Source organism: Ovis aries, chromosome 2, assembly GCF_016772045.2.
Source record: "Ovis aries strain OAR_USU_Benz2616 breed Rambouillet chromosome 2, ARS-UI_Ramb_v3.0, whole genome shotgun sequence".
In the NCBI taxonomy this organism is placed as follows: domain Eukaryota; kingdom Metazoa; phylum Chordata; class Mammalia; order Artiodactyla; family Bovidae; genus Ovis; species Ovis aries.
Genome location: NC_056055.1, coordinates 41,815,835 through 41,830,860, shown reverse-complemented (window position 1 = coordinate 41,830,860; position 15,026 = coordinate 41,815,835). Strand labels below are relative to the sequence as shown.

The following is a 15,026-nucleotide window of genomic DNA, read 5'->3' as shown; positions in this document are numbered from 1 at the left end:
ATGGGGTCGTGAAGAGTCAGACATGACTGAGCAACTTCACTTTCACTTTTTACTTTCATCCATTGGAGAAGGAAATGGCAACCCACTCCAGTGTTCTTGCCTTGAGAATCCCGGGGACAGGGGAGCCTGGTGGGCTGCCATCTATGGGGTCACACAGAGTCGGACATGACTGAAGTGACTTAGCAGCAGCAGCGGCAGCATGCAGTTACATGTGAACTATTACTTATTGTTCAAGAAAGATGAGTCAGGGGTCTCTTCAGTTGCTTTCTGCAGAGCCTCTTTTCTCACTGATGCTGACTGGCCTGCCAGCCTTCAAGCCTCATCCATCTCCCTGCCAACCCAAACCCTGGGGCAGTGACAGGTGGGTGCTGCAGCTGCTTGTCAATTTCAGAGTAACCCCTGTACCTCCAGGCACAGTCCACCAGAGGGTGCAAAACAAATTAACCACCCATCATCAACGTGGTCTGTTCAGCTGATCCAACCCTAAATTGGACAGCTGAGGACTTTGCTTCTGGAAATTTTCCACTTCTGAGTTCAGCCAGAAGGGTGTGAAAATGAGACCTGAATAGAAACTTTGAAGTAGATTTAGGGTTTAAAAACATGCTTGCATGCCCTCTTGTGTTTGTGTGTGCATGCAAAGAGGTCTTCTTTACAGGCAGAAAGGAGGCACTTGCCAACCTGTGGTGTTTGAGAGACCTTCTGCCCTCATTCCCAAAATTCTTCTACCTCCTGGCTCCAGGCTAATCTTTCATGCCACAGAATCCTAAAGGTGTTCAAGCATTAATTCTCTAGGGAGTAGTAACAATGCCTTATATTTATTTAGAGCCTTGCATGATTCCCTGATGGCTCAAGTGGTAAAGAATCCACATGCCAATGTAGGAGACACAGAAGACATGGGTTCGATCCCTGGGTCAGGAAGATCCTCTGGAAGAGAAAATGGCAACCCACTCCAGTATTCTTGCCTGGAGAATCCCATGGACAGTGGAACCTGGTGGGTTACTGTCCATGGGGTCGCAAAGAGTTGGACAAGACTGAGCACACATACAGGCACATGTATTTTCATATCTATGATTTCATTAGACCTTTTCAACAAGCCCGTAAAGCTGGTGATGTTGTTATATGGATCAGGAAACCGAGAACAGAGTCCTGAGGTTACACACTTCGTCAATGATAGAGCTGCTGGGTCATATAGACATCTTTAAGGGCAGAACCTCTTACTCTTTTTCATTCCACTGGCCTGAATTCTCTCTTTAAATAATCCAAATTTAATTTTTTAAAAACATAGGTGGTTAGAGGGAGAAAGAAGAGAAGAGTGGAGGTCGGTGAGCTCTTGACAGAGGAGAGACAGGGCGGTGTAAGGGAAGTTTGGGGACCCAGAGACAAGAAGTGCTTCTTGGGCCAATTTGCGTGTGTGTGTGTGAGAGAGAGAGAGAAAGAGAGAGAGCACCATATTCACTTGTATATATATGAACCCAGAGTAGGCATCATCTCATAGAGAACCCACTTTAGTGAACTTGGTTGCCCTGGACTTCTGTTGCTGCTGTGAAATAGATGAGAAAATCAAGTTCTAAACAAAAAATAATAGACAACAAGGAGATCAAATCAGTTAATTCTAAAGGAAATCAACCCTGATTATTCATTGGAATGACTGATGAAAAAGCTGAAGCTCTTAAGACTTTGGCTACCTGTTGTGAAGAATTGACTCATTAGAAAAGATTGGAATGCTGGGAAAGACTGAGGGCAAGAGGAGAAGAAGGCGACAGAGGATGAGATGGTTGGATGGCATCATTGACTCAATGGGCATGAGTTTAAGCAAACTCCAAGAGATAGCGAAAGACAGGGAAGCCTGGCATGCTGCAGTCCAAGGGGTCACAAAGAGCTGGATACAGCTGAGGGGCTGAAAAGCAAAACTATTTCCCTGTAAAATCAAGTTTGCACCAATACCCCGATATAGCAGTCCATGCCAGGCTGATGTGGTTTTCTTTCCTGTCCTCTCTGAACTTCTCCTGCACGTCCTCTTCTGTGGCTCACTGGGCAGCCTGCTGAGCCTGCTTCATCACACTTGCACCTCTCATTCTTGCCTTCCTCGCTCCCCCGACAGAACCTGTGAGACCGTGGTATGCATGATCCTGAGGAGACTTGTGGAACTTGAAGACCTGACCCACAGCAGTGCCTAAAACCTTCATATTGCTTTATTTTAAATTGTGAATAACACTGTGAATAAAATAGAATCTTAACTTCTGTGTTGCTTAGAAGGAGCAGCCCATTATATCATTAGCATTCACTAATGTATTTAGTGTGCTTCTGTGGTGGCTCAGTAATAAAGAACCCACCCGCTCAGCAGAAGGTGCAAGAGACACGAGTTCAATCCCTAGGCCAGGAAGATCCCGTGGAGGAGGACATAGCCACCCACTCCAGCATTCTTGCCTGGAGAAGCCCATGGATAGAGGAGCCTGGTGGGCTAGGGTCGCAAAGCGTCAGACACGACTGGGGCAACTGAGCATGAGCACAAATGTATTTAGCACAGATGATTCTCAAGGATCTATGGTTACTTGACAGACACTGAGGGCTGTGACTGTCTCACCAGAGTCAGCTTTGTAGCCTTCCCTTAGAAATGTTTTCTTTTAGGTGGTGGCATCTAACCACACAGAGTCATTCCTGTCTTCTCCTTTACAACTTGTGTCCTGGGTCTAGTGAAGATTTCCAGGGCATCTAACCAGATTCTCCTTATTACTCATTTCACCTCCAGCTTCCTTGTACTTGGGGCTTCCCTAGTAGCTCAGATGGTAAAGCATCTTCCTGCAATGCAGGAGACCAGGGTTCGATCCCTGGTTAGGGAAGACCCCCTGGAGAAGGAAATGGCAACCCACTCCAGTACTCTTGCCTGGAAGATCCCATGGATGGAGGAGCCTGGTGGGCAACAGTCCACGGGGTATCAAAGAGTTGGACACAACCAAGTGACTCCAGTTTCACTTTCCTTATACTTTGATCCTAGAAGCGGCTGCTGGAAGACATTTATAAAACTCAGGTGGATTGTTTTACTTTTCTTTTTGAAAATTTTAAATAGCTCCACTGTTTCTTTTTTTTTTTTTTTAACAATTTTTTGGGAAATGTAATTCACATACTATAAAATTCACCTACTGTAACTGCATGATTCAATGCAATTAACTGCATGACTCAGTAGTTTTTCGTATATTCACAGACTTGTGCAGCCATCACCACTATTTGGACCAAATCGTGTGCCTGCAAAACTCACGTGTTGAAATACTAACCCCAGTACCTCAGAATGTGACTGTATTTGGAAATATGGCCTTTAAAAGTTAAGTAGGATAAAAGGAGTTTGTATGGATGAGTCCTAATCCAATACGGCTTGTGTCTTTATAAGAGGAGGAAATGGAAACACCGACAACTCACAGACTGAGGGGCTAACACATGAGGACCTAGAAGTCGAAGAGGAAGGCTTCAGAAGAGACCAAACCTGCTGACACCTTGATCTTGGACTTCAAGCCTCTAGACTGTGAGAAAATAATTTTCTATTGTTCAAGCCACCCCGTCTGTTTGTTTTGCTTTTGTCTGTTTTCTCTGTGTGCTTCCCTGGTAGCTCAGATGGTAAAGAATCTGCCTGCAATGCTAGAGACCTTGTTCGATCCCTCAGTTAGGAAGATCCCCTGGAGCAGAGAATGGCAACTCATTCCAGTACTCTTGCCTGGAGAATTCCATGGACAGAGAAGCCTGGTGCGCTACAGTCCATGGGGTCGGGAGTCGGAGAAGACTAAAAGACTAACACACACATTTTCTCTATAATTTTTCTAGTCTCTACTTCATTTGTTTTCACTCTTACTTGATTTCTTTTTGCTCTGAGGACAGTTTACTCCTATTTTCTCATTTCTTATGTCAAAGGTTAAACTAATGAGCGGAACTCTTTCTTTTAAAAAATATATGTATTTACAAAAATTTTGTTCTAAGTACTGCTTTAGTTATATCCCTAAAGTTTTGGGATGTTGTTTTTGTTTTCATTTATCTCAGAGTATTTTGTTTCCCTGTGATTTTTAAGAGTATGTTATTTAATAACTATATATTTGTACAATTCCCAAATTCCCTGTTACTTTTTTCTCATTTCATTCCATTGTGGTCAGAGAACATGCCTTGTATGATTTCAACAGTTTTAAGTTTGTTGCAGCTTGTTTTATACCCTATTTTATGTGCTCTTCTGGAGAATAATCTGTATGTGCTTAAGAAGAAGGTGCACTCCGCTGTTGCTGGGTGGTGTGTTCTAAAGCTGACTTTTAGGTCTAGTCAGTTTATAGTGTGTCCACATTTGCTACACTCTCATTGATCTTTTGTGCAGTTGTTTTAACTGTTATGCAAAGTAGGATATTGAAGTCTCTAGTTGTTATTGTTGAATTGCTTATGTCTCCTTTAATTCTATTTTTGCTTCATGTATTTTGAGGACTCTGTTGTTAGATGTACATATATTTATAATTATAACATCTTTCTGATAGCTTGAGTCTTTTAAAATTGTACAAGAACCCTCTTTATTTCTAGTAACTTTTTCATTTTAAAATCGATTTTGTCTCTGAGGTGCTATGTCTTATAGACACAGTATAGGTAATCTAGCTTTCTTAGAGTTGCAGTTTGCATGGTGTATTTTTTCTACCCCTTTTCTTCAAACTATATGTATATATATATAAATATATATGTATAAATATATATACATATAAATATATATATATATATATAAATATAAAATGTGTCTCCTCTAAACAGCATATAGCTGGCTCTTGTCTTCTTATCCATTCTACCAATATTTGCCTTTTAATTGTATTAGTTTATTCATGCTTAATGTTTTTATTGACATAGTTTTATTTATGTTTGCTGTTTTGCTTTTGTTTCCAATATCTGTGTATTTGCATTGAATGGATATTTTCCAGTGTAATTTTGTAATAATATTAATAATTTTTAAAACTGTATTTTTGATCTATTTTCCTAGTGGCTACTCTAGGGCTTACAGTATATATGTTAATTTAACAGAAAATACATGCTTACAGGTAAGACTCAGATTTAACATAATCACATAATCACAATGAAATAGAGAAAATTTACTCATATGCGCTCTATTTCCCCTTCTCACACTTTAGCTATTATTTTTATACATATCACATATATATATTATAAACCCAACATGGGCTGTAGCCTACCAGGCTCCTCTGTCCATGGGATTTTCCAGGCAATAGGCCTGGAGTGGACTGCCATTTCCTTGTCCAATTGATAGTATTACTTTGCATATTTTAGTCTATGAGCTTAGAGAGAAGAGTAAATACATATTTGTTTTTTTTTTTTTTTAACATTTACCTTCTTATTTACCATTTTTGGCTTTAAAAATTTCTTCTTGAAGGTTTGAGTTGCCCTCTTATGTCATTTCCTCACTTGAGTATAGCTTTAGGTAAATATTTGTCAAATATGTTACATTTCTATATTTTGAAAGCTCAACAATAAATTATATATATATATATGTGTGTGTATGTATATATATAATTTTATCCAATAGCTTTTACAACCAGCTCTGAGGAGAAATAAAGGAAATATTCCTGTCTTTTATAACTAAGTATATGATAACCTATGCTGACACCTTTTGTTCCTGTGGGTTTGAATCTATCTGGTGTCACTTCTTTTCTGCTTGAAGACCTCTCTTTGTATTTTTTGAAAGACTGGTCTACTAACAATGAATTCTCCGTTTTAAATATCTTAGAATGTCTTTATATTGCTTTAAGTTTTGAAAGATAGTTTTGCAGTGTGTAGTATTTTGATTGACTTTTTTAAACCAGCACTTTGCATATGTCATCCCACTGACCTGCGGCCTCCTTTGTTATTTTATGAGAAACCAACTGCAAATCTTACTGAGATTCCTTTCTGTATATTATATTGAATCACTATTGTGTTGGTCCTTTCAAGATTGTCTCTGTCTTTCAACATTTGATTATGATGTGTTTTGGTACAGATCTCATTGCATCTGTTCTACGGTGAGGTTTTAAGCTTCTTGGATGTGTAGATTAATATTCTTCACCAAATTTATAATATTTGCACCAGTTATTGCTTTAAGTTTTTAGCATTTATTTGTTTTTGATTGTGCTGGATCTTTTGTTTCTATGTGTGGGCTTTCTCTAGTTGTAGTGCATGGGGGTGCTTCTCATCAGGGAGGCTTCTTTTGTTGCAGAGCACAGGCTGTAGGCCTTGGGCTTCAGTAGTTGCAGTGTGTGAGCTCCAGGGCGCTCAGGCTTCAATAGTTTCAGCTCACAGTTTCTAGAGTAGAGGGTCATTAGTTGTGGAGCATGGGCTTAGTTGCTACATGGCATGTGGAATCTTTCCAAACTAGGGATCAAACCCATGTTCCTTGCATTGGTGGGCAGATTCTTTATCCACTCTGTCACCAGGGAAGTCTGCTTTAGATCTTTTTTTTTTAATGCTCCCCCCTCTCTCTCCCCTCTCTTTCTAATATTTCCGTTTAGTATGTGTTTGAGTGCTTAGATACTATCTCGTATTTGTCAGAGGTCTTCATTTTACTTTATTCTTTTCTCTTTCAAATTGCATGATCTCCATTAATCTATTTTAAAGGAATCTGATTCTTGCTTCTACCAGCTTGTATCTACTGTATAGCTGCTCTAGAAAAATTTTCATTTCTATTATTGTACTTTTCAACTCTAGACTTTCCACTGAGTTATTTCAAAAATAATCTTTATGTCATTTTGATATTCTCTATCATTTTTCCTTTCTTTAGATATGGCTTTCCTTAGTTCTTTGAACACATTTATAATAACTGCTTTGAAGTACAGTTGACCTTTGAACAATGTAGATGTTAGGGGTACTGACCTGCTCCATAGTCAAAATTCTGTGGATAACTTTTACTCCGCCAAACCTTAACAATTATTAGTTAAATAACCTACTGGTGAATGGAAGTCTTACTGAAACATGATCAGTCAACATACGTTTTTATGTTATATGTATAAAAAATATTTTATACACTTATGACATAAACTTTCTCTTAATTTTTTGGGTATTTCTAGGCTATGTGGTTCTTCTGTGAGTTTTTTCAAATTTTTGCAAATCTCAAAATTTGTCTACTACATCTATTGTGAAAAAATTCCATGTAAGTGGACCTGTGTAGTTTCTATCTGTGCTACTTCAGGGTCAACTCTACTATCTGTTAAATCAGATATTCGGGCCCTGTTTAAGCATTTTCTGTGTTTACTATTTTGTGCATGTATAGGTCACACCTTCCTGTTTCTTTGCATGTCTCATACGTTTTTATTTGCAGTTGAAATTTTCTATAATATATTGTAGCATTTTTGGATATTGATCTCTTCTCCTGAAATGTAAAAATGGGCAGTAAAATGAATATACAGTTAGATCTGACTTATAACCTATTTCTTTATCTCAGTTTTCTCAGATGTGGAAGAAAGAGATACTGAAGAAAGAGAAGTAGAGATGTTTCCAGGAAAGAAAAGAATGAGAAGAGGTATAAACATTCTTATTCTAGAGAATGATAGATATTTCTTTCCTGCTTCCCTGGTTGAGTATCATGGGATGTATGGAGTGAGAGGGCAGCAGGAAGGAGAGCCAAAGCAAAGAGAAACAACTTCTCTATATTCTCTTTTTGAGAGTAGTAATCTGATTTTATACTGAACTACTTAAAAAAAAAAAAGCCTTATGAACTGTGTGTTTTTGGGAAAAAAAGTGAGAGTAAGACAAAGTCCAAAGGAGAATAAAGGAGAGATGTTTATTTAGCATTGTCTTTGACAATGAGAAATGAGCCCTTTGAGTTTTCTGTCTAAATCAAGTAGTGTAGAAGGCTAGAAGAGTAGCTAAGGGATTTTCTTTTTAAGGAGCAGCAGCTGCTGCTGCTAAGTCACTTCAGTCGTGTCCAGCTCTGTGTGACCCCATAGACGGCAGCCCACCAGGCTCCCCCGTCCCTGGGATTCTCCAGGCAAGAACTCTGGAGTGGGTTGCCATTTCCTTCTCCAGTGCAGGAAAGTGGAAAGTGAAAAGTGAAAGTGAAGTCGCTCAGTCGTGTCCGACCCTCAGCGACCCCATGGACTGCAGCCTTCAAAGCCCCTACTAATTAGGAGGAGTTTGAATTTGACTGGATTGTGTCCTTGTGTTGTTTCAGTCTGCCAACATCTTTTTCTTCATTTTCTAACAACATCACCTCCTTTAATCTGAGGGTGGAAAGCTTCTCTTCCTCTATTTCTCATGTTCAAGAGGAGCGGTTAACCCTAGGCCTTACCCTTCATCCTTCAGTTCTCTGTGCACCTTCTGTGAACTTTACTGAATTCATGTGATAAACATCTTTTCCCTTTCTTAGAGCAGTCAAAGTTAGTTTCTGTTGATCTCCATAAAAAAATCCCTCGAGACCCAGACCCACATGCTAGATGTCCCTGAAGAATTTTATAGTAGTTAATGAAATCCCCTAACACTAGCCAAACGACGTTGATAATAAAGCAAACATCTATTTCACATTCAAAGACAGTGAAAAAAAAAAAAGAGAGAGAGAGAGAGAATAACTATAAAATGAAGAATTTGTTTAAGAGCTTGATACTACTGATCCTTGAAATGTTAGTCCAGAAGAAATTTTGAAAGGGTAGCTGGATGCCAGAATGACTCAATTCAGATTTTGAACAGGGGACTGGAAGAAAAGTGGAAAGAGGTCAAGCTATTCCTTTAAACTATTTTAAAGATGCAAACAAAGAGCTAACTACAACGCAGAAACTAGTGTGAGAAAATCCTGCACACACTGCCAAAGCAAAGTTACGAGTCCTACGGTTTTGTCCTTAAGTCCTACCCCTCTGGGACTTTCGTACAATGAGCTGCCCTCTAGCACTTCCTGCTGGAGGGGCTGCTGCTGCTGCAAGTGCAGCAGTGTTGACAGGTTCCCCCAGTGCTCCCCCTCTCGGCAGGGTCATCTGTCACCCGTGTTCCTTGCCGGACTTCCACCTCCCTGCTGCTTTTCTCCTCTGTGCTTTGTGGCCAGGCTCTCTGCTGATCTCATGCCAGGGCTTTTATATCACTGTCTCCTGTCTTTTTTGCCCCTGCTCTCATCTCTTCTAGCTAAGGTGAGACTCTGTCTTCCCTTCTGGCAGAAAGAGTAAATTCTTCAACACCTCATTCCACAATACTCCCTCCAGACAAAAACAAATGCACTGATCCTGGCTCACAAACATGAATTCTGTTGGTTAGCTGTCAGTGCTTGTCAGGACTCAGGAAGCAGAGGGTCTCGGGGTGAACAGGAGGTTCCAATGCCATAAAAATTAAGCTCTCACCTTGCTCTTGCTCCAGGGTGAGAAGGGCTTCTGACCCTTGAGGCAAAAGCACTGGGTGCAGTCCTGTACCTTCCTTGATCCCCAGGTTTCTCTATGGGGGACTACAATCAACTTCCTGCTTTTATGCCTATAGCTCTATGAGGTCCCATCACAGTTAGTTTATGTGAAATTTTTCATGCTATTTCCCAGTCATTTTATCCCTCCGTCTGTTTTCAGGAGGAAAATCCTCCTCACTCTTTTGGAGAGCTTGTTTTATGACTCTGGGTGTCCTGCCTCTCCCCACTTCTCCCTACCGGACACCTGCAGTTACCTGAAATCACATCCTCATGGATGTCAGCACTTTAGGAGCAATTCTAGACTGTCAGATTTTCAGTTGAGAATATATTTTGGGAAATTTTGATGCTGGAAAAGATTGAGGACAGGAGGAGAAGAGGGTGACAGAGGATGAGATGGTTGGATGGCGTCATCGACTCAATGGACATAAGTTCAAGCAAACGCCAGTAGACAGTGAAGGACAGGAAAGCCTGGTGTGCTGCAGTCCATGGGGTGACAAAGAGTCAGACATGACTGAGTGACTGAAGAATAGCACGATGCAGAGAAGACGTATGGATTTTTTTGTGTGCAGACGAAGTTGACATATCACCAACAAATAAATCTATTCATCTCAGCATACTCCTTCAACTCCAAAGATAGGTGCTTGTGCCAGTGTGTGGGTGAGTCACATCACTCCTCCTCTGGACAATCTAAAGTTTGAGTGTTGGGGAACAGTAACCATTTTAAAAGCTTTTTATTTTATATTGGAGTATTGCCAATTAACAACGTTATGATAGTTTCAGGTGGACAGTAAAGGGACTCAGCCATACATATACATGAACCCATTCTCCCCCAGACCCCTCTCCCATCCAGGCTGCCACATGACATGGAGCAGAGTTCCCTGAGCTTTATAGTGGGTCCTTATTGGTTATCCATTTAAAATATAGCAGTGTGTACTTGTCCATCCCATACTCACTAACTATCCCTTCTGTCCTTGGAGAATAGTAAATTTTACTTCTTCTGTTTTTCAGAGACATTCACTGACTTGCGCATGGTGGTCTGTGTACTTTACCAATTCTTTAGAGAAAGGGAGAGGAGAGAAAGGTCACACAAGTATGAGAGAATTGAGAGAGGTGTGAATCCTAGTTCTTTTTTCTTTACTTTTAAACAAAGATTAAATTAAAAAAGTGGGGGCAAAGATGACAATGGAAGATAGACAAAATATGGCAGGTTTTAGCAAAGCATTTTTAACACTCTAAGGCTGAATAAAAGTCCAAAGGAAAAAGTACATTTTTGATAGTGTGGGAAAGATTAAAAGAAAACAACCTTGAGAAAGCAGCATGTTAAAAAAAAATATATATATACACACATATGTAGATATAAAATTATGACTGATTTGCATTGTTGATGGTAAAAACATGTTTTTTAGAATTAAAAAACTCTAAACTTTTAGAATTCATGTCAGAATTAATGACACATGATCTCACACAAAACAAATCCTGGTTGGAAAGATTCAGAATACTTCAGATTGTGGCTCAATTGGTAGTTATTGAAAGCTTATTACCTGAAAAGATTTATATCTGAGGCTTTCATGTATGTGATCTCATTGAACACCTAAAGTAATCTTATAAAATTGTCATCATTACTCCCATTTTATAGATGAAAAAACTGAAGATTGAGCCAATTAAGTTATTTGAGTCAAAGTGAGAGATGAAACTATTCCCTCCTACCTCCTCCCCAGCTTTATTGAGGTATAATTGACAGGTATAATTATAAGATATTTAATGTGTACAATTTGATGATCTGATGTACCTATGCATTGTGAATGATTCCCCCATCAAGTTATTTAACACATCACACCTCACATATTTGCATTATTATTAGTATTTCTGGTGAGAACAGTTAAGTTCTACTCTGTTAGTAAATTTCAGTTATAAATACAAAACACAATGCAATGTTTTCCACTATAGTCCCATCAGATCCTCAGATCTTATTCATCTTTTAAGTGAAACTTGTACCCTTTCATCAGTTGCTCCCTATTTCTCCCAGCTCCCAGCTCCCAGCCCCTCACCATCACTTTTCCACACTCTGTTTCTATGAGTTGCACTTTTTTAGATTCCACATATGAATGATACCATCTTCTTAATGTTCTTGAGCTGTTGAAAAACCAGTACAATTAGTGAGACCCAACAGAAGCCAAAGGAAACGACTGACAGAGAGAAATGAGCAGAACCCTCTCTCCAGGCAGGAGAACTTGTAGGCAGGCAATTAGCCAGTTGCCTAGGGGAAAACAGAAACTTTCTCCAAGGATGGTGCAGAGCCCTTCACTGCCAAAGCCCTGGGGTTTTGGAGGGGCTCCTCATACAGGCTTGAGCTCATAAAGATCCATCAGGCAGAAGTGAGAGCCCTGGGAGAAGGGCACGTACCCTCCACCTCGCAGAGCACATTTCACAACTGTTGGAAATGTGACAGGTCTATGAAAAACTGAGTCTCCTAAATTGTCATGAATCTTTTGGGGGACTGTAAAAAGCACAAGTTTTTCATCATGATGGGGAATGAAATTAGCGGAGTACAACTATAAACACTTGTAGGACTTGTTCTTTGATTGCAGGAGGGTTCAACCCACCCACAGCCCAGGATGATTTGCTCATCTCACCTTGACTGGCACGCAGGGGTCTTACCTTTTTAAAGGACCTTTCCTACCTAATAAATGTACCTAGTGGAGAGACCCCCATGCCTACTCCTGACCACATTAAACTACTCTGAGTGAAATCCTGCCCTGAGCAAACATTTTATTCATGCTCTGCTCATGCTTCTTTTAGACATCTGTGGGGCTGAATCTCTTTATTTCAAAATGAGGGACACTGCTTCAAAAGTCATTGTCTTGCAGAATGCAGGCTGTGTAAATGCTCAGGTAAGAGTGAAAATAACTGATGCTCAAGCTTGTTTGGGGGTGCAGGTTTGGGTAGAGCCAAGGAAGGATTCATGGCCTTCCCTAGTGGCTTAACAGTAAAGAATCTATCTGACAATGCAGGAGACATGGGTTCGATCTCTGGGTTGGGAAGATCTCCTGGAGAAGGAAATGGCAGCCCACTCCAGTTTTCTTGCTAGGATAATCCCATAGACAGAGGAGCCTGGTGAGCTACAGTCCATGGTGTTGCAAAGAGTCAGACACGACTGAGCAACATTAAAAGAAGGATCGCAGTGGTGATTTAGTGTAAGAGAACTCTACTAGCCTTGGAGTCCGAAGCTCAAGATGTCAGGTTTGGCATTCAGCGTTAAGGGGTGATTTTATTTTTTATTAAAGATATTTTTTTTGCATTCACATGTAAATTTTTTGAAAAATGCTTATTTATTTGGCTGCTTCAGGTCTTAGTTGGAGCAGTCGGGGTCTTCATTGTGTCATATGGGACCTTTTGCTGTGACGCACAGATTCTCTAGTTGCAATGTGAGGGGTTATAGTTGCTCTGAGGCATGTGGGATCTTAGACCCCCAATCAGGGATTGAACCTACATCCCCTGCATTGTAAGGCAGATTCTTAACCACTGGACCACCAGGGAAATCTTCTAAGATACTTTTATTGAAGTATAGCTGCTGTGTAATGTTAATATAAGTTACAGGGTACAATATAGTGATTCAAAAATTTTAAAGGTTAAACTTCATTTCTAATAATGATAAAATATTGGCTATATTACCTATGTTTTATCCTTGGAGCTTATTTTATATGTAGTAATCTGTACTTTTTAATCCCCTGCCCTTATCTTGCTCCCCGCCCCCATCCTTCTTTCCACAGGTAACCTCTAGTTTGTTCTCTATATCTGGGTCTGTTTCTGTTCTGTTATATGCACAATGTTTCTGTATTTTTTTAGATTCCACACATAAGTGATGTCATACAGTATTTGTCTTTTTCTCGCTGACATTTCACTTAGCGTAATACCTTCCAAGTCCATCAATGTTGCTGCAAATGGCAAGATTTCATTCCTTTTTATGGCTGAATAGTATTCCGTTGTGTGTGTCTATATATTTCGCATATTCTTTATCCATTCATCTGTTGATAGACACTGAGTCTGCTTCCATGTCTTGGTAATTGTAAATAATGCTGCTAAGAACTTTGAGGTGCATGTTATCTTTTCAAACTAGTGGATTTTTATTGGATATATACCCAGAAGTGTAATGACTGGGCTTGTATGGTAATTCTATTTTAGTTTTTGTTGTTGTTGTTTAATATTTATTTATTTGGCTACATGGGGTCTTAGCTGTGTTATGCAGGATCTTAGATCTTCATTGCAGAATGTGGAATCTTTAGTTGGGCATGTGGGAATCTAGTCTCCTGACCAGGGATTGGACCCAGGTCCCCTGCATTGGGAGGGTGGAGTCTTGGCCACTGGACCACCCGGAAAGTCCTTATTTTTATTTTCTGAGAAGCCTCCATACTATTTTCCACAGTGGTTACACCATTTTACATTCCCATCAATAGTAGTGTGAGGATTCTAAGGGATTAATTTAAATGAGAGGTTTCTATAAAGTAGACATATATAGTAGTATTTAATGAGGAGATAGGTAAGATAAAGTGTCTGAAAACATTAGGTATGGGACCTGGAATATAAAGACCCAAAGACAGTGATGAACTGAAGATGGGTTTGGAAGTGGCAGAAAGGGAAAAACAGGCTCAAGGGAAGACAGTTACTTGAACACCCATTCCCTTACTTGGGCTTTCCTGGTGGCTCAAATGGTAAAGAATCTGCCTGCAATGCACAAGATCTGGGTTCAGTCCCTGGGTCGTAAAAATCCCCTGGAGAAGGAAATGGCAACCCACTCCAGTATACTTGCCTGGAAAATCTCATGAACAGAGGAGCCTGGTGGGCTACAGTCCATGGGATCGCAAAGAGTTGAACATGATTGATCTACCTTCACTTTCTTTTTTCCCTCCACTTTCGAGGGTCAACTCTAGGGGGCTCAGAGGTAGAGTTCTCAAGTATGGGCTAGTTTCCTTTCCTGTTCTCTCTCAGTGGAGTGGATCTGAGGGCTGTGTGTGATATTGCTTGCTCCAATGACAGAAATGCTTCAGTTTTTCCAAGTGAGAAACAGGTTAAAAACTGGTTCTGTAGCAAAGTCTACCTGAGAATGACAGAGGACTCTTGTTTTCTATTGGACTGTGTGGGATTTACCCCAGGCCCCTGGAATCCTGCAGAGCATACTAGCCTTGACTGCCACAAAAAAAGACTTAGGAAAATGAAGTCACTCTTGAGATTGCCAGAGTGGAATTTTGAACATCTGGGAGCATCAGGTCAATAACTATCTTTGGCTCAACTGCCACTTTTCCTTTTTTAGGATGATTCAGAGGAAGAGAGCTGAGCAGTAGAGAAAGGGAATTGCTTACCTGCAAATTCCTTTGATATCAGGCTGGTGGGCAGAGTCTAAGAGAAGGAAAGGCTTTCTCTGACCCTCATGACATTGTTCTGAAAACCTTAGATTGCTGAGACAATGCATAATTGACTTTTGAGATGGTGATTGATTTGATGATTACAGGTAAGCTCTTGGACTTGAACTTTGGCTGGGCAAGAGGGCACCAGAAGAGGCAGTATTGACTCTAGAAATTTCTACATTAGTAGCAATCTGTTTGCAAGCATGGGTTGGAATAGGACAGCATGTGCTGGGGTGGGTCAGAGGTTTGTTGGA

General features: G+C 40.2%; 1 long non-coding RNA gene across 2 annotated transcripts in view; it reads left to right on the top strand.

Annotated features, from left to right (window-relative positions):
* Positions 1 to 15,026, top strand: part of LOC132659294 (uncharacterized) — a 43,628-nt gene that overhangs the window by 16,370 nt on the left and 12,232 nt on the right. Inside the window, exons 2-4 of one of the 2 annotated variants that reach the window (XR_009599537.1) lie at positions 274 to 361; positions 3,386 to 3,517; positions 7,436 to 7,513. This is a non-coding gene — a long non-coding RNA (uncharacterized LOC132659294). Of the gene's footprint in view, positions 1 to 273; positions 362 to 1,646; positions 3,518 to 7,435; positions 7,514 to 15,026 lie in introns of those variants that run through there. The other variant, XR_009599538.1, reaches the window with a different exon arrangement.